This window comes from Lutjanus erythropterus, chromosome 12 (genome assembly GCF_056507025.1).
Source record: "Lutjanus erythropterus isolate fLutEry1 chromosome 12, fLutEry1.hap2, whole genome shotgun sequence".
NCBI classification, from domain to species: Eukaryota; Metazoa; Chordata; class Actinopteri; order Lutjaniformes; family Lutjanidae; genus Lutjanus; species Lutjanus erythropterus.
This window is the reverse complement of record NC_139328.1, coordinates 14,088,927-14,114,763: the sequence shown is the minus strand read 5'-3', so window position 1 is coordinate 14,114,763 and position 25,837 is coordinate 14,088,927. Positions and strand designations below refer to the sequence as shown.

At 38.3% G+C, this 25,837-nt stretch overlaps 1 protein-coding gene across 6 annotated transcripts in view; it reads left to right on the top strand.

The window, feature by feature from the left end:
* The first annotated feature begins 3,669 nt into the window (after positions 1 to 3,669).
* adgrl2b.1 (adhesion G protein-coupled receptor L2b, tandem duplicate 1) overlaps positions 3,670 to 25,837 on the top strand; it is a 136,320-nt gene continuing 114,152 nt past the window's right edge. For 3 of the 6 annotated variants that reach the window (XM_084732756.1, XM_084732757.1, XM_084732754.1), the window contains exon 1: positions 3,675 to 4,672. The gene's annotated coding sequence lies outside the window, so the exon portion shown is untranslated. Of the gene's footprint in view, positions 4,673 to 25,837 lie in introns of all 6 variants that reach the window. The other 3 variants (XM_084732759.1, XM_084732760.1, XM_084732758.1) reach the window with 2 other exon arrangements.

Sequence of the window (25,837 nt, the reverse complement as noted above, 5' to 3'; positions counted from 1 at the left end):
GGTTAGCCAACATGAATAGCTTGAATAGCATGACTGCAACTGGAAGCATCAGTTAAGCTCCTTGATGCAAGGTTTTTTTTTTTTTTCTCTGTGCAGTTAATTAACATTAAAATAAACTTATTCTGGGAAGTGAGTGATTATTTCTTCTTTATTTTACCTGATAATAAGATAAGCTAAATTTCATCCAAAAAAGGCCATTTCAATCATGAAAGTTTATAGAAAACAACTACAGAGTCCTTTTGTAAGTCCGACTGGTAGAACAGATTTGTATCAAAATGGTGAAACTCAAGCAACACTTGTAGTTGTCAGACAACTTTATTTGTTGTCTGATACACAACAAGTGTTGCTGGAGTTGCACCTTCTTGAGTCCTTTTCTTCTTCTCCGTGCCCCTTGGGAGTCGGTGAAGTTGTGCCAGAGACACAAACTTACTGGAATAGAACTGTCTCCAAGAAGACAAAAACAGATGCCATCCTTTGCAAGGGCTGATCCAACCAGTCCTCAGTCGTCCCAAATTGAGTCCAGAGTGGGGAAACAAGTGGACTGTCCAACATGAGGCACAGAAAAGTACCCACAGAGCTCTTCCATTTCTAGTGGTAATTCCTTTGAATTATACCTAGGCTCTTATGTCTGACTGGAGTCCAATAATATCTATGAATTATTTTATAAAGTATAAATTTGCTCTGGTTATCGCACACTGGCGCCCCCATTTTATGGACAGTATTCTCCCAGACCTCTTGTTCAAATGTCAAGTCCAGGTCTTTTTTATCACATTGTCCTCAGACTTTCACTTTTAGTCTTCAAATGGCTCCCTTTGTCTGACCAATGGTCCAAAACCCAAAATATTCTGTTTATTATCACATTAAATTCTTTCACTTTCAATATCTGATTAGATGCTAAACTTTTACTTACTGGTTGCAGTGACGGTTCATTTAAATCTACAGTTATCTTACTGAATATCTACAAGAAGTGCAGAGAGGATTTTTTTTTTCTCTCTGGCAACATGACCCTTTTATATGGGGCACTTCTTATTAAAGAAAGTCAAATGCTTCTCATAAAAGGTGAATTTCTTATCACATCGATGCATTCTGCATGTGAAGTTATTCTTAAAGTCTTTGGACTCACCCAATTAAAACAAGTTTTATGTCAGGCTCATTATTTGTTGTTTTTTATTATAAAAAACTAATTATCCAGGTGCAAACTGCTGCCCACAATGCTGAAATTCCAGGAGGATAAAAATTAGTATGCTATTTATATGAGCTGCTCTCAGTAACATGTTTTTTGGTAATGAACGGCCTTGCACTTTTTTTGCACTCTTCTCCTGATTAAACAGCGGGGAATCCTGATTAAAACACTGTGCTTGGTGGGTTTGTTTGAGACTAGAATCTTGGAGAAAATGCAGCAGAACTTGTTTGTGCTTTAACATGTGTGAAATCCAGCGGTGGAAGAAGTTTTCAGATATTTTACTTCAGTAAAATTGGCAATACCACAGAAATACTCTGTTACAAGTTAAAATCTTTATTTATACTTTTTATATTTTGTATTGTTAATGTCAATATGCAAAACTAATGGTATTAAATTAATGTAGTGGAGTAAAAAGTAGAATATCTCTAACTAAATTTTTCTTAACTAAATTTAAAATGTACAATTACTTTTACATCAATTCAATAAAAATGTATTACCATTAGAAAAGTTGCAGAGTCTTCTGCAAAAATAGAAACAGACTTTTGCTTTGAATGAATATGATGCAGTTTTTTTTTTACCAGCAGGGAAAAGTCATGACTTAGCCTACACTGCCTCTGATTAGCTAGCACTTGTGGCCTTTGTTGGTTGGGTTGGTTAGGTTTAAGGCGTGAGGAGTGATTGGTTAGGGTTAGGGGAAGAATATCAGAGTAAGCCAATCAGAAGCAGGGTAGGGTGAGTCATGACTTTGCCTTCCTGGGAAAGCAAAGTGGTATCTGTGGCCCTGTGTGACATAGACACGGTTCAGTGCCTAATAAATGTCTTTTTTCTAGATCAAACTGCACATTGCAGAGTGGCCTATTATTGTGACCAATCCGTGGCACAGCTGTGTCATAATCCTGCTGTTTATTCCGCATCTCTATATGCCACACCTGTCAGGTGGATGGATTATCGTGGCAATGGAGAAGTGCTCTGTAACACTTTTATCTGAGAGAATAAAACCTGTGTGCACTGAAGAAGTCTTAATTTTTTCACTTCAACTTAAAAGAAAAAGAAAAAGTTTTGCATTTATATTTTTGTTCAGTGTGTATAAGTTTCTGATATTAAAAGATGACTACTATATTTAAAGTACAATGGAAAAAACACATGTTGCTTAAATAATTCACTTACAGTAAAGAAGTAATCCGCTTACAGTTCTCATTTTAGGCCTTTTCATACATGACAACATATGGAAAAAAAAATTAGAACAAATTTTATTTTTTAACTTAAAACCCACGATAAGGATAAGGAAGCTTTATTGTCATTCCAGAACATGTAAAACATACTCTGCCCCGCAGTAACCTGTCTGCTTCCGTCTGGCTACCTGAGGCTGTGTGCACATTTAAATCATGACGGAAAAAGTCCCAGTGAAAAACTTAGTCTCTTCAAAGTTTATGACAAACTGCCAACAATGAGCCAACAAGATACAGCAGCATAACTACAGCTACATTTTACATACACTGCTTTAGTTTGGCCTGCTGTATAGTGCGTATTTGAATTTATACACCAGGGTTGGGTCAATGGATGACCACTGAGCCCTCTGCCATCGTAACATTGGGATTTAAAAGCCTTTTCTATTGGGTGAGAGTGTTACAGTTCTCCAAATCCATGATTCAATATGACTTTCGATTTTAAGGCCATGGTTTCGATTGGATTTTTCAATTTAAACTTTTGTTTTGCACTGATGCTTATGCCAACATAACCAGATCAACAACAGATCATTGCTTTTATGGTCTGACAACTGTCATTTGTCAAGTGTGATATAACGGCTGGTAAGCTGTGTCATCTTTGAAGTGTTTTTCAGCCTGACACCTAAAATACAGTAGGTAGGGATGGAGAGAATTGCCAGTTCTGCCTTTGGATTTGATTCATGAAACTCAAAACTAATTTTGATTGATGTTCGATTTAAAATTGAAATTGTAAAGTATTAAAGGTAGTGTGTCCCTTCAGAATTACCATAGAGTTGTTCTCTATGTTCTGTGTTTAAAAAAAAAAAAAGAAAAAACAGACACATCCATAACTAATGGGATGGGTGCATAAAAAATACCTGAACAGAGAAGGAAAGATTTGCACAGGCCTGGAGCTCCAGGCTCTTCCTCAGACTGAGGAAGAGCCCGGAGCTCGAAACGTCACACAAGTAATGCAAATAAATACCTTAAATGGGAGTTTTTTGATGTGTGGATCTTTCCGTCTCTGTTCTAAGTTCTGCGTTTGACATGGGAGAGAAAATAAAAAGAAGCTGTTGCTGCTGTTCTTGCACTACGTTCCCCCATCGTCTTTATTATTTTCCTCATAAAACGCAACTAAGTTACAGACATCTGGTGCTGAGATGAAGAGCCCATCATTGTCCATTCACTGTGGTCTTATGCCAATTTTGGTAGACATTGCCCTACCCTATGATACACAGGAGGCTACAGTAATTTAATTTGTAAAGTATTTTGATAAGTATCTGTTTTATTACTTTATATTCTTCATACAAATGTCAGTTAAATGGTAATCTGAATGAAAAATAAAGAAAAAGAAAAAATTAGGTTGATCATCTGCAGACATGAGTACTCTTAAAGGATTCCACTGTCTGTAAGTTATGGAGCTAAATGTAAATAATGTTATAATCGCCCCTGGTCTCCCCTACTTTCTACCACTGGATTAATATGATCAGACACACTGAGATAAGGGTTTAATATGAGCCTTAATGTTAGTCTGTCATAATTAGCATCAGGATCCATTCCGCGCCCTGGTATGAGTCCGCTCCATGTTTTGTGCTCCTCCCTCCACAGCCAGCTGCTGCAGAGAGGGGACCGGTGCGCCGTCTCTCCTCGCCTTGTTTGCCTCCAGTCCGGCTGTAGCTCCGACTGTCTGCGCGGCGTGTGGATGAGGCGCAGAGGGAACAACCGGGAGCGCACCGAAAAGCCAGACTAAAAGAAGTCTTACCATCCCTCTTCGGGGCCGTACGCGTGAACCAGGCCGCAGGAGACCCTCACACAAGACTTGACAGTGTGGAAGACGTGCTCGGAGTTAGATTTTGCAGCGAGACTGGGGCGCATCTCGTCTCCTTGAAGTGATCCTTTTTTTATGCAGTCTTAACCGTCGTAAGGAGCCCGGGTGCACGCACCAGAGGAGGAGGAGGAGGAGGAGGAAGGGGGGGGAGGAAAGTAACGATCATTACTTTTGAACGGACCTTTCGCCATGGAGCTATCCGTCCGGTCCCGGGCGATACCTGCCACTGGAAAACCCACCAGCACCTCCACCAGCACCGTCTGTCCGCTGTGAGGAGGAAGAAAGTGGAGCATGCAGCCGAGCCCCAGCCGTCTTTGTGCGACCCGCTGCTTAGTTTCTGGGGGCCTCTTCTGAAAAAGGGAGAGGAGAGAGAGAGGAGAGGAGGGGGAGCTCCTGGTGTTGATCTGAAATTCACACTCCATGCCGGGATCCATATTTTGGCACGGCGTACCCTCTGTAAGTAGCCTTTTAAAGCGGATGTTTTGAGTCTTTCAAGGGGAGATGCTGGGTTATGCCTCTCTGGATCAATACCATTTATTTACACTCCCAGGATATGATCAGGCAAATGTCAGAAAACGGGCCCACGGCAGTTTAAAACTGTTGTTATGAGATCAATACCTTGCCTGTAGTATGGACTATGATGTTATTTTGTAGGGCTGGTGTCTGGAGCCTGCAGACTTTTAATTAATATGAAGTTGCTTGGCTGCTGGGGTCACCCCAGTATGGATTTAAGTCTCTTATAGTTTAAATTAAAAGCTGACTAAAAGATGCACCGTTTAGTGCTGGATAAAGGGTGAGTTTTACATTAAAATCCCACTGAAAGATCATATTCTTTATGAGAAAATGCGTGAAAATGCTCATTATTCAAGGTGCTTTCTGCTGCTAAATAAATCATTTTAAAGCTCACTTAGGGGTGCATTCTTTAGTACATGATAAAATGTGTGAAAATGCTTCTATTCAAAGTGCTTTTATGGGAATACATAGCCTGTAGTATAGGATATGATGCTATTCTGTAGGCTATAGTGTCTGAAGCCTGCAGACTTTTAATTAATATGAAGTTGCTTGGCTGCTAGGATCATTTGACTTTGGATTTCAGTCTGTCATAATTTAAATGGAAAGCCCACTAACAGATGGATTCTTTAGTGATGGATAATATGTTGCTTTTACGTTAAAATCCCACTAAAAGATCAATCTTTTTGTGCTGGATAAAATATGACTTTCAAATTAAAAGCCCATTGAAAGATGCCTTCTTTAGTTCTGGATAAACTGTGAATTGTACATTAAAATTATACTAAAAGATCCATTCTGGAAGATAAAAAACATGGAAATGCTTATATTCAAGGTGCTTTTGTGAGATCAATACACAGCCTGTAGTATAGCCTAGGAGGTTGTTTTGTATATGCTGGTGCCTCCAGACTTTTAATTAATATGAAGTTCCCTGGCTGCTGGGGTCATTTCAATATGGATTTCAGTCTATTATGATTTAAATTAAAAGCCCACTAACAGATGCATTCTTTAGTGTTGGATAAAATGTGACTTTCAAATTAAAAGCCCATTGAAAGATGCATTCTTTAGTGCTGGATAAAATGTGAATTTTACATTAAAATCCCACTAAAAGATCCATTCTGTATGATACAAAATTGTGAAAATGCTCATTTTCAAGGTGCTTTCTGCTGCTAAATGCATTATTTTAAAGCCCACTAAAAGATGTATTCTGTATAACTGGACACAGTGTGAGTTTTACATTAAAATCGCATTAAAAGATCCATTCTGTAGGACTGTCTGAAGCCTAATATGAAGTTGCTTGGCTGCTATGATCATCCAGAGTGGATTTCAGTGCATATATCTCTATTATAATATAAATTAAAATACTTTCTAAAAGATGCATTCTTTAGTGCTAGTTTAAATGCGACCTTCACATTGAAATCTCACTGAAAGAGCCATTTTGTAGCATGAAATGTGTGAAAATGCTCACATTCAAGGTGCTTTCTGCAGTTAAATGCCTTATTTTTTCTATTTAAGACGAACACTATGGCAAATAAAGTCCTGTATATTTATGAAAAAAGCCTCTAAAAAGCTCCACACTGATTTATAAGATATTCAGTGATGATAATGAGCGTGATAACATGGTGAAAAAACAGATCTCACACAAACATCTCCACCCAGTCCAGGACACCAGCAGCTAAGTAGTTGGATGTCAGTTACCGTCTCCATTTACTTCTCCATTTTGCGGCTATAAAATAAGATCATTTCACAGAGCATGTATAATTCACAGACCTGAGCCAGCCATGTGTGATGATGGGACACACATTTATATACACACACACACACACGCTCACACACACACAGACAGAGAGTTTTTACAGGCTTAGGGAACCATATCTCATTCTCACGTGAAGCTTTTAGAGATAGGGCCGCTGTAGACTCCAGCAAAGAAACCCCTGGAGAGACAGCACGACCATGATGGACTGAAATATCAAGGTTAAATAACATTTACACATAAATCCATACTGTCAATGCCAAATCAGCATAGTGCTGCAACATTATATAAGCCATACCGACAAGTTAGGGAACTGAGAGCTTCCCCGGCATGTACTTATATAACAGCTTTCATGCAGGGAAGAAGTATAGATAGATGGTGACTTTTTTTACATCCAGTTGTTTTTTGGAAATAAAATCCAAACCAAAGCATCGGGCTGCTCAGTTTTGAACTAAAGAAACAGCAACATTATATAAGCTGTATGCACAGTGTGAGAAATTGACTTCCCACCACACAAATCCGAGCATATTTTGACCGTGGCGGGGAAGTTATTCTATCACGGGCGGCCATTTTGAAGGACTAGACAAAAAAATAATGGGAGGATACTAGAGCAGCAACGATTAGTTGGTTAGTTGTCAGCTGTTAAGTTAATCGCCATCCATTTTGATTATCAATTAAGCTTTTGAGTCATTTTTTTTAAGGATAAAATTCCAAGACGACAGTGTGATATCGTCAATGTCTTGTTTTGTCTGACTAACCGTCCAAAACAATTTTTTTTTTACTGTCGTACCATTGAAGACTAACAAAGCCAGAAAATATTCACATCTGAGAAGCTGGAACCAGTGGACTTTCTTCTGTTTTCAATGACGATCAAAATATCACACACTTTGTAAGCTGCAATGATTAGTTGATTAATCGATTGGCTGTCAACTATTAAAATAATCGCCAACTGTTTTGATAATTTTCTAAGGAAAACTGTCAAAATTCTCTGATATCAGCTTCTAAAATGTAAATATATTCTGGTTTCTTTAGTCTTCTGTGATGGTAAACTGAATATCTCTCGGTTGTAGACAAAAAGAAATGTCAGAAAAATTTTGAGACAAGGTGATGTCTTCAGATGTATAGTTTTGTCCAACCAATTGTCTGAAACCCCAAAATATTCAATTCAGTACCACTGAAGACCAACACAACCAAAAAATATTCACATTTGGAAGCTGGAAGCAGAGGACTTTTTTCAACATACTTCCATATCGATAATCGATATTGTTTAATCTTTTGAGTCAACACTCAAATTCCCAAATACCCCAAAATGTGGACAAAGCAAGACATTTGAGGACATCCTTTTGGGCTCTGGGAAACACCAATAAACATTTTTTACCATTTTTTTTCGCCAATTTATAGACCAAACAACTAAAATAAATCAAAATATTTTCCAAAGAGACAAGGTGATGTCTTCAGATGTCTTATTTTTTCCAACCAGCTGTCCAGATACCCAAAATATTCACTGTAGTACCACTAAAGACTAACAAAACAAGAAAATATTCACATTTAGGAAGCTGGAACCAGTGGATTTTTGCGATATACTGGTATAATCACTTGATTTTTTTTTTTTTTTTTAAGAAAAACATTCAAATTCTCTGATTTGAGCTTCTCAAATGTGAATATTTTCTGGTTTCTGTAGTCATCTATGACAGTAAACTGAGTGTCTTTGGGTTGTGGACAAAAAAAAGGAGACAAGGTGGTGTTGTTCAAATTCCCCAAAATAGTCACTTTAAGATTAACAAACCAGAAAATCTTCACATTTAAGAAGCTGGAAACAATGGATTTTAGCATTTTGAGTCATTTTTGTAAACGGTAAGATCATGATTTAATTTTTTGTAAAACTATGGCATTTTGTCAACTGAGAAAGAATTTCATGTTTATGCCTCTCAGCATCTTGAATACAGATACCCTCGCCTTTATCTGTCGGCTTGATGACAATGTCTGTGTTGTTCATCAGTTCATTCAAGGCCGTTCTTTCACTTTTAGTTAAAGTGGGTGGGCTGCTTTGAGTCATTTTGTAAGAAGAAATGTCCAAATTCTCTGATTTCAGCCTCTCAAAAGTTCTTATTTCTGGTTGTGGACAAAACAACGTGACATTTGAGGATGCCATCTTGGGCTTTGGAAAACACAGTTTTCTGACATTTTATGAACCAAAAACCAAATTGATTCATTGAGAAAATGATCGACAGATTAATCAGTAATGAAAAGCTAGAGCTGCAATCATTAGTCGAGTAATCGATTAGTTGTCAACTATCAGTTGTCACCTATTTTGATAACCTAATCAATAATTTTGGGGGGTTTTTTTGTTTCTTGTTTTTTCAGAAAAAATGTCCAAATCCTCTGATTTCAGCTTCTCAAATGTGAATATTGTCTGGTTTCTGAATATCTTTGGGTTGCTGACAAACAAGACATTTGATCAACATTTTTTTTTACCATTAATTAATTGAGAAAATGATCAAGAGATCAATCGATAATGAAAATAATCAGCCCTAGATGATACTGACATGTCCAGCAGTGATTGCTGAAGATGAAAAGGTCATTTTATTCCCCTGCCAGTGAGCCATAAAGGGATGTTTTACTGGTTGGTGTTGCACTTTGAAAAATCCTTCTCCTTATTTCTTGAGACAAATCCTGGGGACAGTGGATTGTAGGAATTCAATAGAGAGAGGAGCGGGTTTGGGGGGGACAAATGTTCTGTTGCCTCTTTCTCCAACCCTCCTCCTCCTCCTCCTCCTCCTCCTCCTCCTCCTCCTCCTCCTCCTCCTCTACCTTCCCTCCATCTCTCTCACCCGCCCCAGACGTGCTGGTTTGGTCCATTTGTCTGTGTTGTCTTGGGAGGAAGTGCCATCTCATCTCACATTGCGCAAATGGTTTCAATGCATGCTAGTGTGAATTCTAGCGGGTTTTTGTAACTGCCAATTTCCATATCAAAGTGTCTGCATTTCAATAGGGAGAACTTGAGCTACCAGCCCCCTTCCTCTAAGCAGTTTTGTTCTGATAGAGTGTTGCTGCTGCTGCCGCTGGTGCTGGTGGCGGCGGCGGCGGTGGTGGTGGTGGAGGCTACTGACAAGGCTTGCTGGACACTGCAGTTGGTTGTGTGTGAGAAGCAACAGATTTAGTGTGGATTTGGAGAATTCGTTGGCCATAATCTTACACCAAAAAGCCATGTATTTAGTGGAAATTCTTGGACGCCGTTCAGAGACCTGGTCATGTTAAAAAGATTTCGTCTGTTTCAGTATTTCTCCACACGAGCATAAAACATCAACAATTTTTTTTTTTTTGAGGAGAAAAAGAGCCCACTTTGTCCGGGGAGGGAAAAAGGCATAAATAACTTGACGAGAATCTGTTTACATATTTCGGCTGGTATTTTGGCCGCAGCAGCAGTCTACATCGAAAACGCTCCAGAATGAATTTGCTCTCAAGTGTTTTTCTTGCAGAATGGTTTAATTCCACATTCAGTGAGTGTAGATGTAAAGACACAGAGCATTCAAGCTATGTGAGAGACTCTGAGTACCTAGCAGTGCCTGATTGTTTTTCTGTCGCAGAGATAATATTTATTTCCCATTCTGTGCAGCTGTTGTTTGTCAAGTGGAAGAATGCAAGAAGACACTGTTTATTTTGATGGATTTCTTCTTCTCTTCTCCGTCTTTGTCTCGTGATACGTGGCCTAATGTTCTGTGCAATTTTAGGCAAGTTAAAAAAGAGGGAAAATAAACACTCATTTTGACCAAACACAAAGAGAAACAACAAAGAGCTTTCTCGCCTTTGTGCACAGCCTCACTTTGGAGGTAGGATCAGCGCAGGTTAATAGTGAAAGAAAGTGCAGCATGTGAGATGATATTACACACAGACAGGGAATGTAAATGCCATTGGGAGCGCAGTAAGGGGTCGGCGGCCCCTTCATGGTCATCCCGCTCCTGGGTAATAACATGAGCCAACCGCTCCCTCAACCTGCTGGAGAAGAGAGCTCGCTTTGCTCCCCTCCTCTGCCGCCACCGCCTTTGTTCGGACAAAATAACATAAAAAAAAAACTTGGAGAAAGAGGCCAGAGTGGGAGTTTTGAACCCAGAGAGCAGGAAGGAGAAGGGGGAGAAAAAGAGAGGACTTCACCTGCCATCTTCACTCATGGCGGGCGGGTTTGACAGCTGTCTTGTTCAATTCCTCTGACACGCTCGCTGTGAAAAGTTGGACAAACAAATGGACAGAGAGAGAGGGGGGAGAGGGAGTGATGAATAATGGTGGATGAGACAGATTTGATTGTGTCGGTCTTGAAGGAGAAATGCTCTTTACATCAGTTACATGTAATCAATTTGTCATGTTCAGTACATTTTCTGCTGAACTGTGTAATTCAGTTCAGTTTAAGTTGATTTAAAAACAGTGAAACATGTAAGACATATTGCGAACAACATTTTTGAACGAATACCTCAATGTGGATGTTTCCCGATATTGTAATAATTAAGGGCATAGGGTTAATTGGGATAATTTCTGGGGGTCACCAGATGCTTGTGAAGAACAAAATAAAATTACATTATGTGGCAGGCAGCGTCAAATGAAAGTCAGAAACCAGATTTTTATGTTGCATCGCCTGTATCGGTGATATAATGTGAGTTGGGTAGCTTTCATGTGGTATACAATTCCTGAACAGTCTCAGGCGCACAGTGGGGGGGTCACGACTCAAAAAGTTCATTGGCAGAGGTGGCAAAAGCACACACATTTTTCAGTCAAGTAGAAGTACAGATTAAAAAAAGACACCGGTAGAAGTAGAAGTACTGATTCTACTTCTTTACTCAAGCAAAAGCGCAGGCTCTGAAATGTACTCAAAGTATAAAAGTAAAAAGTAGGCCCCTGGAGGACATTTCTATCAGCTGTCTCTGAATCTCCGTCTCTTGTCTGTTTCCTCTTGTTATGTCTTTTACTTGATTTTCGTCTTGTTCCGTTTTTCGTGCGTGATGTGAACTGATGGAAACACCAAGGAATCGTCTTTTTTCTACGTGTTATTGTCCCATTTATTTAAGTTGATGCTAAATAACCAGTAATTCCCCTCAGATTCTTTAAAACTAAAGCCTGTTTGAAAATGAGTAGAAAGTACAGATGTTTGTTTTGAAATTTAGGCTGTGAAAGTAAAAAGTTGTTGGAAAAATAAAAGTAAAGTACGGACACATGACAAATTTAAGTACCGTAACAAAGTATTGTACTTTGTTACTTCCCACCTCTGCCTATTGGTCCTTTCACAAAATATTACAGGGTGTCCACATGGTCTTAAACAGTATTAAGAAGTCGAAAATCCAATTATTTAAATGTAGACCTTAAAAACGGTTTGATAAAGTTAATGTTACTTTTAAAGTTGCATTAACTTCAGCCCAGTCAGAATTCAGCTCGTGTGTCAGTCTACTCTCCCAGTCTATTCTAGTAGTCTACTCCGCAAAAAAGGAGCTACTTTTAGATGTAATAAGTAATTTTTTTTTTCAGTCAACATCACTTTTGTTGTTTGCTCTATAAAATGTCAGACATTGTTGAAAAAAGTGTTGAAAGGTCCAAGATGATGTCCTCAAATGTCTTGTTTTGTCAGCGACTTCAAGATATTCAGCTTACTGTGAAGAAACTAGGAAATATTCACAAGCTGAAATCAGAGAATTGGCATATTTTTTCTTAAAAAAGAAAAACTATTGATTGCAGCTCTAGATATAATGTAGCTATATTGCTTAGCAATAATATGAATCTTGAGAGCAGGCGTCAGGACAGTATACAAATAACATTTAAAATATATATTTATTACACACTGTCTAGATTTTAAAAAAAAATATATATATTTTTTTCCTGTTGACTTTACAGCAGTCTGCATCTCCTCCTGTCAGTGATTTTCTGTGTTTTCCTACAATGACTTCTGACAAACGCCCAGAGAACAGGCTCTCTGCATTGTGTATGTGTAGGAGGATGGGGCAGGAGTGATAACAATAGCGAGTGTAGTAAGTTTGTTGAGTCAAGAAAAAGAGAGAGAGAGTGGAGTGGAAATCATGCTGTGGTGTGCTGAGCTGAGCCTGGTTGTTGAAATTATTAAAAAGCTGCTGAAGAGGAGGGAGAGGTACATGCATTCTGCTCTGTTGAGGCTGCTATCGTTGGAGAAATTGGCATCAGTGCTCCTTCTCAGATGGATTTCTTCCTGGGTGAGTGTTGCTGCAAAATGGTCTAGAAAGTAGTCTCTGATTCTGAGGGGCTGACACCGAACCTGACATTTACTGGTGATGCTGTGAAGAGGCGCCCCCTCTCCCAAAAAAAACACATTTTTTTGAAGCAACATCCAAGCTGGACTCTCGTTGTTCACATTTGGCCGTGAGAAAGAAGAAGAATAGAAAATCTGTGGAGCGAGTGTAAAGGGATAGTTCAGATTATTTGAAGTGGGGTTGTATGAGGTTCTTATCCATAGTCAATGTGTTATTGACAATATGGGTTGGAGAAAAAATCGATTCTCTAAAGTATCGTGATTCTTTTTATTCCAATTCCTGAATTGAGTTTTTGTTAACTGCTGCCTGGATTTTTTAAAATATTGTTCAATCGTATAGTCCGTTAGCTCAATGCTAACACATAATGGGAATTCCTGTTAACACGTTAACGGAAATTAGCACCGCAGCCGCTCTAAATTTATATAAACAAATAGATCCGTTTTGCTCCACATAAAAAAAAGCGTGTGTTCAGACTGTCAGATAAATATTTCTTCTGCACTGTGGAGGCAAACTAACATGTGCTGACCTCACATTGTTGACTCAGTCTGTTACTGTGGCTTCAACACTCCACACTGAGCAGCTACAGCAACATCAAAGGGTCAAAACTCACTTGGTGGAGGCATTGCATGACAGGAGAGGGGAGCACATATTTTTGTATTTTCTGTTTCATTCATTGGTCACTATTTGATGAACAGGAACAGACTGATATAGCACTTTACTTCAAAAAGTGTTGCAGCACTTTTATATGCAGAGCAGCAATGATGCTGCTGAAATAAAAAGCATGATGTGCGTTTTTTGGGGGAATTTCAGTCATGACACACACTCGTCCCAGCCCTAAATGATAATAGATGATGGTTGGTACACTCCCAGTGTGGAGAAGCAGCAGGAGTACTGGTGTAGAAAGCTAAGCAATGTGCTGCTGTAGACATGGTGAAGCAACTACATTTATTATAGCCACCTGAAAATGATCCACCTAAAAATATCAATATTATTTTAAGTGTACACTATATATAGATTATTTTCATTGCTTTACTTTGTTGTCATACAGCCTTTTCTGACAGGAAAACCACCACATTCCATCGGTGACGTAAGCAATTTTACATTGGAGAACAAAGATTGGTCTGTCGCTGCCTAGACGGATTAATTTGTCTTATTGTAAGACTTTGATGAATCCAAACTAAACTTTTAAAATGCACAAGTCACACAATAACACAGACAAACTAACTGATTGAGGCAGCGGTAGACCAGCAATTCCTGTGTTCTGCAAGGTTAGGTTTTTGCCAGTTTGGTTGGTTTGGAGGGAGAGACATTTGGCGTAGGTAGCGGCGGTTTCCTGTTGGAAAAGGCTGTTTGACGGCAAGGTAAATTGGTGAGGATATTATGATGTAGAATAATTATATCGTGCTCTTAAACTGATGTAGATTTTTCCACGGCGGTACATTGCTTAGCTTCCTATACTGATACTCCTGCTGCTTCTCCAAACTGTGGACATGCCAACCGCCGTCTAGGTAGAACACTGACTATCAATAAGTACCTCATAAAACGCCACTTCAAAAAATCTGAACCGTCCCTTTTATATAAAAACAAGCGAAGGGCATTTTGTTTATTTAACAAAGTGCTTCGGGGTGAGTTTCTCATTTAAGTGCAAAAGCCCAACATGGCCATTTTGTGGCTCGCCTCAAGAATAAAGAGACAGATGACTGGAACGAATGATTATGCGTTAGGGTAGTTAACCCGATGGATGGATATACGGTCCTTTCGCCGAGAAAAACACGTCTGCTGAGGGAGGAAAAAATCTCTCCCATACTACCTCCTCCTGTGTTTAAAATGACAGTTAACTTTCCCCCACTGGTTTAAAATGGATGTTTAATGATCAACAGAGGCTTGGCGCTCAGGTCTAGCAGTCACGCTGGCTCTATACGCACTCATCGCCGACCCTCTGCGAGGAAAGCTACCCCCTCAGTGTTGTTAAAGGAGGCTGCGCTCAAAAGGAGGCTGCTTTCTTGAGTGATGGATCATCTGAGGTCTCTTTGGGGGAGTGTGTTAACCCTTTAGTGCGTGCAGATCTCTCCCAGTTGGGGAGCCGTCGGCGGCGTGTGATGGATGTGTCCCGGGTCTTTAGGCTCCATATATCAGAAGATTAGCACTGACCTGTGAGTTGTCTAGGGCCGCCCTCAGAGCTTCTTCTCCTGCACCGGCTGGCATTAGCATATGAGGACACTGGTCTGTCTCAGGGGGATACAAAGATAGTGTTCTTTATTTGGTTCTGTCGTAGTATGGGTCACAGGAAGTGTGCAGATTAAAGGCTGAAGGCTTTGTGTTGGTGTTAGGTGTATCTGACAGGTCATCTGTCTTCAACTGAGGAAATGCGTCTCTCTTCCACAAATTCCTAAATAGTATCATATAATTATCCCAGAAATTGAGGTTCAGGCCATGCTTCACTGCAGAAAAATGTCCCCCCGTCCTCCTTCATGCTATTCATGAATCATATAAAAATGTAAATCACCGGGCTGATGTGGTGTAACGTTGTTATTTCTTGTTTTGCATTGAAAAGAAAGGAGTTGTTGCACGTAAACACCCAAACTGGTGTTTTGTTTTTCAAATAAGGTAATGTGCAAACCCTCCACATTTTTTGATTAAATACTTTCACATAAACAGCATGTAGGCTGCGGAATATAGACTCAACAAAAATATAAACACAACATGTTGTTTTTGCTCCCATTTTTCATGAGTTGGAAGTAAAAAATGTAAGATTTCCTCTGTGCATATAAATGGTATGTTTTTCCATGTTAGTGAGCACTAATCCATCCAGATGTGGCATGTAGAGATGTCGATTAAATGAAATTATTAAGTACTGAACTATGGCTATTTGACATACATCTACAGATACCAGTTTTTCCACAGATAACATTTCTTTTTCCCAGGAAGGCAAAGTCATGACTCATCCTACGCTGTCTCTGGTTGGTGTGCCCTGATATTCTTACCTTTAACACTGACCAATCTCTCCTCATGCCTAAACCTAACCAGCCCAACACATCGAGTGTGTGTCATGTAAGAATATCAGGGTAAACCAGCCACAGACAGAATATGGCGGGTCGTGACTTTGCCTTCCTGGGAAAAACAAACGTTATCTGTGGCCCTATGTGAAATAGACACAGTTCAGTGCATAATAAATGTCTTATTTCAATATAAAACTGAACATTTTAGAGTGTAAGTTGCATTTTTTTATATTTTTGTTCAGTATATCAATATTGTGATATGAGGCTAGATATTGTTATATCGTTATTTGGCATAAGTGTTGTCTTTTCCTGATTTTAAAGGCTGCTTTACAGTAAAGTGATACCATTTTATGAACATATCAAAATGTTCTACCTGTTCTATTATTTGCCTTTGCAAGAAGACAAGGTCATGTTTTCAGATGTCTTACTTTGTACAACCAACTGTCCAAATTTGTCTAAACAACCATCAAAATCCACCAAATATTCACTTTAGTTGTTTATTTATACAGGTCATCTATTAAATGCTCAATATTTTCAATAAAATCTAAGCAGATTCCAAAGAGACAAGATGATGTCTTCAAATGTCCTGTTTTGTCCAACCATCCCTCCACACCTGCAAAATATTTAGTGCATTTTGTGCTATTTTTGCCTAAAAATGACTTAAATGATGATAAAAAATATTACAGTCTTTGTCAATAGAGCCGCAACAATTAGTTGATTAATCAATAAGTTGTCAACTATTACATTAATTTCCAACTATTCTAATAATTGATTAATCATTTTAAGTAATTTTTATGAAAAAATGGGAAAAATTCTCTGATTTCAGCTTCTTAAATGTGAATATTTTTCTGGTTTCTTTACTCCTTTTTGATGATAAACTGAATATCTTTGGGTTGTGGACAAAATATGACATCTGAGGACATTCCTTTGGGCAACAGTGATCGACATTTATTACCATTTTCAGATTTTTTTATGGACCAAACAACAAATCAATTAATAAAAAAACATTGAAAGATTAAATTGATAATTGCAGCTGTAATAGTAAGATATTGTGATAAGATGTTTGGTCAAAAATATCATGATATTTGATTTTGTCTTTATCACTCTGCCCTTGTACAGGGTATACACACGTAACAGGTCGCTCAAATTGTTCTATTAAATGCTTTTATGGAAACTAAATGTACATTTTCTTCTTTAGACACCACTTATTCAGCGTGTTGGAAGTTAAATTCAACATTTTTTTTAAAGTTTCACAGCAGATTCTGTCCCCATTTAGTCCTTTCATGCTGTGCATTTTCTGTCCAGCACTTCCACATCACCTCCCACTGTACTGTGGCATTTGTCAGGGCTGTTAATGTGTCTTCATATATAGAAAGAATGCTTTTATTGCGAATTTTGAGAGAGCTGTTTTCCTGTTGGAAAAAAAATGAGGCACGGCATCACCTTTAGTCTGCCACCGCTTTGTCTGCCATGTCTAATGGCTATTTGATGCCTACTTGGTGTCACTTGGTGTCTTGTGATGAAGCCAATGTGTTTTCAAGGTGAGGAGATATTGTCAAAGCCCTTGAATGTTCCGCGGGCTTTTGATTGGCAGGCGTTGTCACAGAAGATGAGAAGCGGTGGGAGTCGCACGGCAAAGAGAATCTATTACCTAGGATGGCAAGGCGTGCTTTCACAATGTGTCAGTGCAGTCAGCCATCTTGCTCTCTCTGCTGTGTCTGTGGAGCAGTCCCCTCCTCTGCTGCGACGAGGGAGCAGCTTTCAACTTTAATTTTGGTGGCTGCCATAAATAATGTTATTGATGGCTGTTTTTTCTTCTTGGGTTTCATACGTAATCGCGTAAATCACGTACAACCAAAAACATTTAAGTAATTCCGAGCCCTTTTCTTGTGGAGTTGTGATGATTTCCTCCTTTTCAAAAGCCTCCTTAAAAACTGAGACAAAGAAAGAGTGAATGCAGGCTCCGTGAGACGCTGACTTATTTCTGACATTTTTATGAACCAAATAACTAATCAGATAATCAAGAAAATGATCAGCAGATGTCAAAAGAAAATTACTCAGCAATAATGCAGAAAATTAATCGATTGTTTATGTGTAAAAACACAGTCTGTTCTCTCGCCTCTGGATGTATTTTTTGTGTTCCTTTGTTTTACATCACTGTAAACTGAATATCTTTGAACTGTTGGTTGTACAAATCAAGCGATAAGAAAATTTCACTTTGTGACTTTTTTCCTGATTTTCTCTAACCTTTAAAAAACTAAATGAGTCATTGATTAAGTGAAGAGTGATGAACAGATTCATACATAATTAAATAGTTAGCTGCAGCCTTAGTACACTAGAAATAAGGTTCCCAAAAGGGTTCTACCTGAAGGGCTGAGGTTTTACTCAGAATCGGCTGTTTGTGGAGAACCCTTTTTCTGATGAAAGGGGTCAACAGGGGTTCTCTGTAAGACCTAGGGTTCTGTTAATAGCTCTTCATGTATTGTTGAAGTCCTTGAAGTAGGGTTCACTAAGGGTTTTTGTTCTCAGCAGAACACCCTGAGTGTGTTCTAGATAAAACCATAGGAATGTAAAAATGTTCCAGGTGGAACCTCCTTTGTGTTTTCTAGATAAAGGGTTTTCTAGATGAAGGGTTCTCAGTAGAACCCCCCTGGGTAGGTTCTAGTTAAAATCTTTGAAGTATAAAAATGGTCTTCATAGAATTTCCTGAGTGTGACCTAGATAAAACCTTTGGAATATAAAGAGGTTCTTTGTGGAATCCCCTGGATGGGTTCTAGAATAAACCTTTGGAATATAAAAAAATATTCCCTGAAGAACCCCCTCAGTGTGTTCTAGATAAAAACCCCTGCAATATAGAAAGGTTATCAGCAGAACCCCTGAGCATGTTCTTGATAAAACCCACTCTTATAATAATAATAGTCCTTCAAAAGGCTCTCTGGTTCTACAGAGAGAGAATCCAAAATTGAAGAACCTCTTTATTTTTGTGAGGTTCTTCGTGTAGTTTATGTGGTTCTTGAAAGTGCTAAAGTTTCTTCAGTATATCAGAGTTGTTTGGTGGTGGGTAGTCAGCCATCTTGCTCTCTCTGCTGTGTCTGTGGAGCAGCCTCTCAGTTCTCCGCTGCGACGAGGGAGCAGCTTTCAACTTTAATTTTGGTGGCTGCCATAAGTAATGTTATTGATGGCTGTTTTCTCTTCTTGGGTTTCATACGACGATGAATTATCACGTAAAAACCAAAAGCATTTAAGCGCTCATCAGCAGCGGTGTGTAATCCGTTTTATGATCGCTGGCAGTCATCATCAAAGAAAAAAGGCAATGTAAATGGCATCCTGGCAATATAGAACTCAAATCTCAGCTGAGCCCTTTCTTGTGGAGTTGTGCTTATTTTCTCCATTTCAAAAGCCTCCTTAAAAACAGAGAGAAAGAAAGAGCGAGCGCAGGCTCCGTGAGAGAAAGAACCTTGTTGTTGATCAGCCAAGCAAATCAGATCTTGATATTTGAAGAGTGGAGTTGTGATTGCTAATCACTCCACTGCTGAGTTTTAATTAGGAGACTCATAAGCATTATGTCATCTCTCAGCAGAGCTGCATAGTCAAGCATCAGATGAACTTAAGAGAACAAATAATTAGTTTTCCTATTAGTTAAAACAAGCACACGCTTTTTTTTTTGTTCTGTAGATTAATGAATATTTTATTTTATGCACTTGCATTGATTAAGAGTATTACAGCATAATTGTGTTTCATGTTAGCTCATGTACGTTACACATCATATCTTGACCTTATTAAGGGATGAAAAAGAGCTATTTTGAGCACCATGCATGTGCGCTTTATCAGCAAAGAAAGCCTGAACCCAGTCTTAAACGGTCTTCTTGGAGATTGTGCCCTAATTTGAATTTGAGTGTATTTTCAGTGGATGGGTGTCTGAGCTGAGTGCAGAGGTGTTGCATTTTTATATTTTTCTTGAGTATGTATATGTTATATCAATATATCATGATATGAGTCTAGATATCATCTTAGATTTTGGATGATTTTATATCGTTATATGGCTAAGTGTTGTCTTTTCCTGTTTTTTTTTTTTAAAGGCTGCATTACAGTGAATTGATGTAATTTCCTGAACTTAGCAGACTGTTCTAGCTGTTCTATTATTTGCCTTTATCCACTTCGTCATTATTAAGGTTGGGTCCCAAAACGTGATGCCAGTATGGCACCAGAACCTACCAGACTGAGTCATAAACTACAGTGCCTTATTTCAGTGCCACACGCCTGAGCTGCGGATTGAAATAGATTCCCTCGATACAGACACATCTCCAAACACATAATATTTAAAATTATGTGTTTATATTTAAAAGAAAGTTACTGACGCTTGAAGCTGCAGTTTGTGGAATATCAACTCAAAATTTATTCAGCTGTTATTACTGATGTGACTGTTGGTGTTAAGTTACTGCAGTTGGATCAGGTCTTATTTATTATGTGAATTTGTGGGTTTGTAGTGCAAGTTTAAGTGTTTTAATATATTTAAGTATACTTTAAACCACTGACAGCTTGTATCTTGTTCAATTTCAAGTTGAGATTTACCTTAGTGATAAAAACAGCTGTTCTTTAATGTTTAATGTTTCTAAATGTATTGTTTCAGGCCCCTTTTATGCACCAGTGGGGTTTTAAAAATATCATCTTAGCACCAGTATCATAAAAAACAAACAAACCATACCCAACCATATACCTACATGACTGAAGATTATTTATCTAAAATCTCTTTGCGTTAATATGAAAATGTGTGAAAAACACCAACAGTCATCCCCTAAAATATTGCTGCTAAATTGATATTGTATTTTTGAGTCGTATTTAAAGAAATTATCTGATTTCACTTCTCTTTTGTCACTGATATTTCCACAGAGACAACTTGATGTCTTCAGCTGTCTTATTTTGTCCAACCAACTGTCCAAAAACCAAAAATATTCACTTCAGTACCATTGAAAACTGATAAAATCAGAAAATATTCACATTTAGGAAGCTGGAACCAGTGAAATTTTTCTATTTTGAGTTTTTGTTTTTTATTTTAAGAAAAAATGTTCAAATTCTCAATGTCAGCTTCTCAAATGTGACTATTTTCTGATCTTATTTTAAAATATAAAAAAAATATTACAGCGTAATTGTGTTTCATGTTACACCCATCATATCTTAGCCTTATTAAGGGATGAAAAAGACTTATTTTGAGCACAGCGGCCATGCAGAAAGCCTGAATCTAATCTTAAACTCTCTTCTAGGAGATGGTGCTATAATTTGGACTTGAGCTTATTTTCAATGGGTAGGTTTCGTGCGCGGTGCTCCTAAGACCTTTGTTAGGACATTTTAATTACAGCAGAGCTGGATGTAATTGATCTAGGCTTAGAGGGATTTCACTGTCAATGAGAGTGAGCCTGGGCGTTAATACAGCCGAGCAAACGCTTCCACCTCTGTGCTGCACCCGCGCACTCACAGGGGCTGAGAGGAGATGTGTCTTCTCGTTGACTTTGCCTTAATTCAGCAAGGCGTCTGTCTTTCATGTGTAATGGTTAAATCAGCCTCGCAGGGGCACGGCTGACGCAGCGGCACAGACGAGTCTTCCTCGGGCCCACATTGTTGCCACCTGGAGTGTCCTCTTACGGAGCACTTTCTTCATGGTTCCGTGTTGTCACCCACAATCTTTAAATTTTCATAAGGCTGTTAGATAATGCTTCCCGATGAGGGTGAATTATTGATGGTCTTGTTCGTATGAGTGGGACAGGGCAGGCTTTTAACTCTCTGAGCTGCTGGGTCTCTTATCCTGTAACTAAGGGACACCGCACAAACACCCAAAGGAATGATGTACTGGAGGAGAGAGGAAGAAAAAACGGAGGCAGGGGGCTGAAAATAAAATAAAAGAAGCATGCATCCTTTACACTACTGTTGAGCTAAGCCACAGCACAAGGGGAAACTTGGCAGCGGAGAAAAGCATTGCATCTACAGAAGCCTTTTCTCTGTTTTTGAAGCATTGAGGAGCGGTATGGTGGCTGTGTGTTTGTTGCTTATATTTGTTGGTGTATACGGGAGTACACACAGCACTCTGGCTCTCCTTTTTCATTTTGTCAAAGACAAATGTTTCAAGTTAGGCACTTTTGTTAACACAGGGCGCTCAGATTAGGAAGCTGTTATTAGGAGTTATTTTTTTGCAGTTTAGTGGACTGGAACTGTAAGGATTAGTCAATTAATCAGTTAGATCTCAACTATTTAATTACTGACCAACTACTTTGATAAATGATTTGTTGTTTTAAATCGTTTTATCCTAATTCTCTGATTTTATCTCCTTAAATATGAATATTTTCTGGTTTCTTTAGATAAAACTAGAGCTGATTATTTTCATTATCAATTAATCTGTAGATTATTTAATCAATTAATTAATTAGTTGTTTGGTCATAAAATGTCAGAAAATGGTGAAAAATGTTGATCACTGTTCCCAGATCCCAAGGTGACATCATCAAGTGTCTTGCTTTGTCCAACCAACTGTCCAAACCCCTAAAATATTCACTGTAGCACCACTGAAGATTAATAAAAATAAAGAATATTCACATTTTGGAAGATGGAGCCAGTGTCAAAATATCCCAAAGTTTGTAAAACGATCTGCAACGATAAATCCATTAATCGATTAGTTTTCAGCTGTTAAATTAATCACCAACTATTTTGATAATCGACTAATTGTGAGTCGTTTTTTTTTGAGAACTAATTTTCAGATTTTAGCTTCTCAAATGTGAATATTTTAGTGTTTCTTCAGTCCTCTATATCAGTAAGTAAAATTTTGGGTTGTGGACAAAACAATCATTTGAGGTCGTCACCTCAACATTTTTCACCAATTTCTTTGACGTTTTATAGGACAGCAGATTAATGGAGAATATGATCTTCAGATTAGTAGATGATAAAAATCATCATTAGTTTCAGCACTAGAATGGACAATTAAACTTTGAGCTAAAATAATTAGTTAATTAATTAAGTAATTGATCAAAAGAAAGTTAATCAGCGACCATGATTGATTTAAAGTGAAAACGCCATTTGTTCTCTTGACTTTTGGAAGAATTTTCTGCTTTTCTCTGTTCGTAAACAGGTTATCTTTGGGGACTTGGACTGTTGACTGGACAAATAAGGCAATAAGTAGATTTCACATTGGGAACTTCTGGCTTTTTTCTCTATTTTCTGATGTTTTGAATACGAAATGATTAATTGATTAATTGTACAAATGATCAGCAAATTAATGCACAGGCTAGTTCAGTTGTTAGTTGGTGGGTGATGCAGAGCATCATGAGTGGTTTTGTTTTGGAGGAAAATTGACTGTTTTTCAAATATGAAGTGTTTTATTGTTATAACCTTTTTCCGAGGCAGCATGAACAGCGTTTCAAGAGGAAGGAACAACACAGCCCAGAGACTAATTTGATTTAAACAGTAAAACAGAGGTTTGAGCTGCTCTTTTGACCCTGAATGACAAACTGTGAAACATGCTGCAAACATGGAAAGATTGCCTGAACATACACACATAGCTTCATTTCAGTAAAATCGGTCCTTAACCACGGAAATGTACACCCGTACACCCTGACAGCTGTCCTGATTCCTATAGCACGCACTTTCATCATTGTTCCAATTCATTCCGTCTGCACTCGTATGGCCCTCCAGTTTGCATCACAATGGAGCGAGCAGAACAAACTCATGGAAATACTGGTAAAGCGTATAATTTGGCATGCTGAAATTCAGCGGTATTGTCCTTTAAGCTTCATTTCAGATTCCATTTTAACATTTTTTCAGAAAATGTGGACGATTTTCAGTCATGAATTGCTACATTTGGCCCTGTGAGCAGTCTGGCTTTTGTCAGAATCTCACAGATTTGGTGCATTTAAGACATGAAGTCAGTGCCAGTGTTCCAGGCCAAGATTGGACACAAATTGCTGGAAACTTATCTAGTTGTTTAGAGGCCATGTTGTGCAATTATACTGCATTTTGTCCATTCTGACTTGTTAAATTCATATTGCAACTGTGAAAAGTCCTTTTCTTTCACAACAGCAGGCATATGAGTGTAACCACTGTGACGGAAGAGACATTTTAAGCCCACTGGTAAACCTGCAGCGGACCATCTTTCAAGATGAAAATTAAGTAGTTTACAGCTGAATCAGGGGTTGTAAATCTAAAATAATAACCCTGAGACTGTCACAGCGAAGACAGGAAGAGAACAAAAAAGTAATTATGTACAAAGAAACAAGAAAAACAAGTCCAACCAGTTCCCATTTCCCACTGGAAATGCTGCAGATTGATGCCTGTGTTCTGGTTTCCAAAGGAACAGACAGAGTGGGTGGACAAATTAATAGAAACCAATACTGAGAAAAAAAAAAAGACTTTGAATTGAAAACAAGCACAAAGCTAGTCCAGGCCTACAGCGCGTGTATGCATATTAAGTCCATGGCTCATTTCCAACTCAATACAGCCAAATGGTAGAGCTGGGCAATATGGCTAACAGATATTAGCCTGATATTTTAAACCCTGGTGAAATACTGCATCTCTACAAAAGGATTGTTTCTAATTAGAGCAGTAATACAAAATAATCTGCCTGCAATAAATGCTATTAGATTCGAACAAACATGTTTTTATTCAAGATTATAAGGCATTTTTAATAATGTTTTGACAAACTGGATTGAAATTTAAAGTCAAAATAATCAGGTTCCGTGTCCAAGCCAGTCCCTCCAGGATCTTTGAGATGTTTCTGTGATTGTGATTATTAACAGCCCAAAATACTTAAACCAGAACACGGAGGACGTCTGTGAACTTAATGTCGTTTTCCTGCTTTCTCTCAGACATCACAGAATATTTTTAATGTCCCCTTATTCCCAAATCGGAGTACACACACTGACTTTAGCAGCCACTACTAACGTGTCATCAAGCATGCCTTATTTTCTCTTTCATCCCTTTTTTTTTAGTGAAATGCAATTAAATTATCAGTTATGGTTTGTCTGCCTGAAAAGGGGATAATCACCACTTTTTAAACTGAAATGATATAAATACTGAGATTGCCTGTACTGTAGATGTATCAGCCAGAGCCAAAACTAAACATAATTTAGGCGCCATTGGAAACAGAATACAAAAATGATGGCAACATAGTGTTGGGTTGTTTATTTTTTTTTTTATATAAGTACCAAACAAAATGTTGCTTAATAAAATAGACAAAACTTTGCAAAAATTATAATTGAAGCTGCTCTTATCAAAATCATTACATTAAAAGTACTATGTGAAGCAATTACACGCCTTAATTACTCTGTATTGTGACGTGTGAACGGATTATAAGGTAATATAAAACCTTCCTTCATACTTGCCAAACTCAGGGCCTCAAATATTTGGAAGATTTCAAAACTAAAACAGGGTGTCTGGAGGTCCTCTCCCAGAAAAGAAAAAAAAAAAAAGAGGTGTGAAAATTGGTCATGAATCAGGGGAAATATTGGAACATTTTGACCCTGAGAGAACTTTCTTGGTTGCCTAAAACTGGACTGATTTCTGTAAAACCGACTTGTGATGGTTTTTCAAGGAAAATCACACAGATGTGACATTTATTCGTGCTCCTGAATGCCTTGCCTTTCTTCAGCCCCCCCTACAGTTTCGTCTGCTTGGCTTAGAAATGTGGTCTGCTACTGTCATCAAACTTTACTTACCTCAATCATGTTCAGTCTCAATGCTAGCATGTGCGCCTGGCATGCTTGACCAACACAGCTGCAGTTAACAGCCACTGGTGTCATTAATGAAAATGGTATTAAATCTACAGACACATACTACAAAATAAGTGTGGCTGCACAAACTTAATTAGGTATCTATCCACACACTTTTTTTTGCCCGTTAAACACAATTAAACTGTGGCCACAATTATTTTCACACACTTGAACCAACACCTCTGTAAGCTATCTTCAGTTAAATGTCATTGCCCTTAAAAAAAGCAGGCACTGTTGATGATGATGCTCTTTTGAAAGCATTTTCATCCAAGGCCAAGACACAGACTTGCAACGGATTACCAAATGTAAGAGGCAAACACCGAGAAACAGGAAAAAATAAGATGATGCACTTT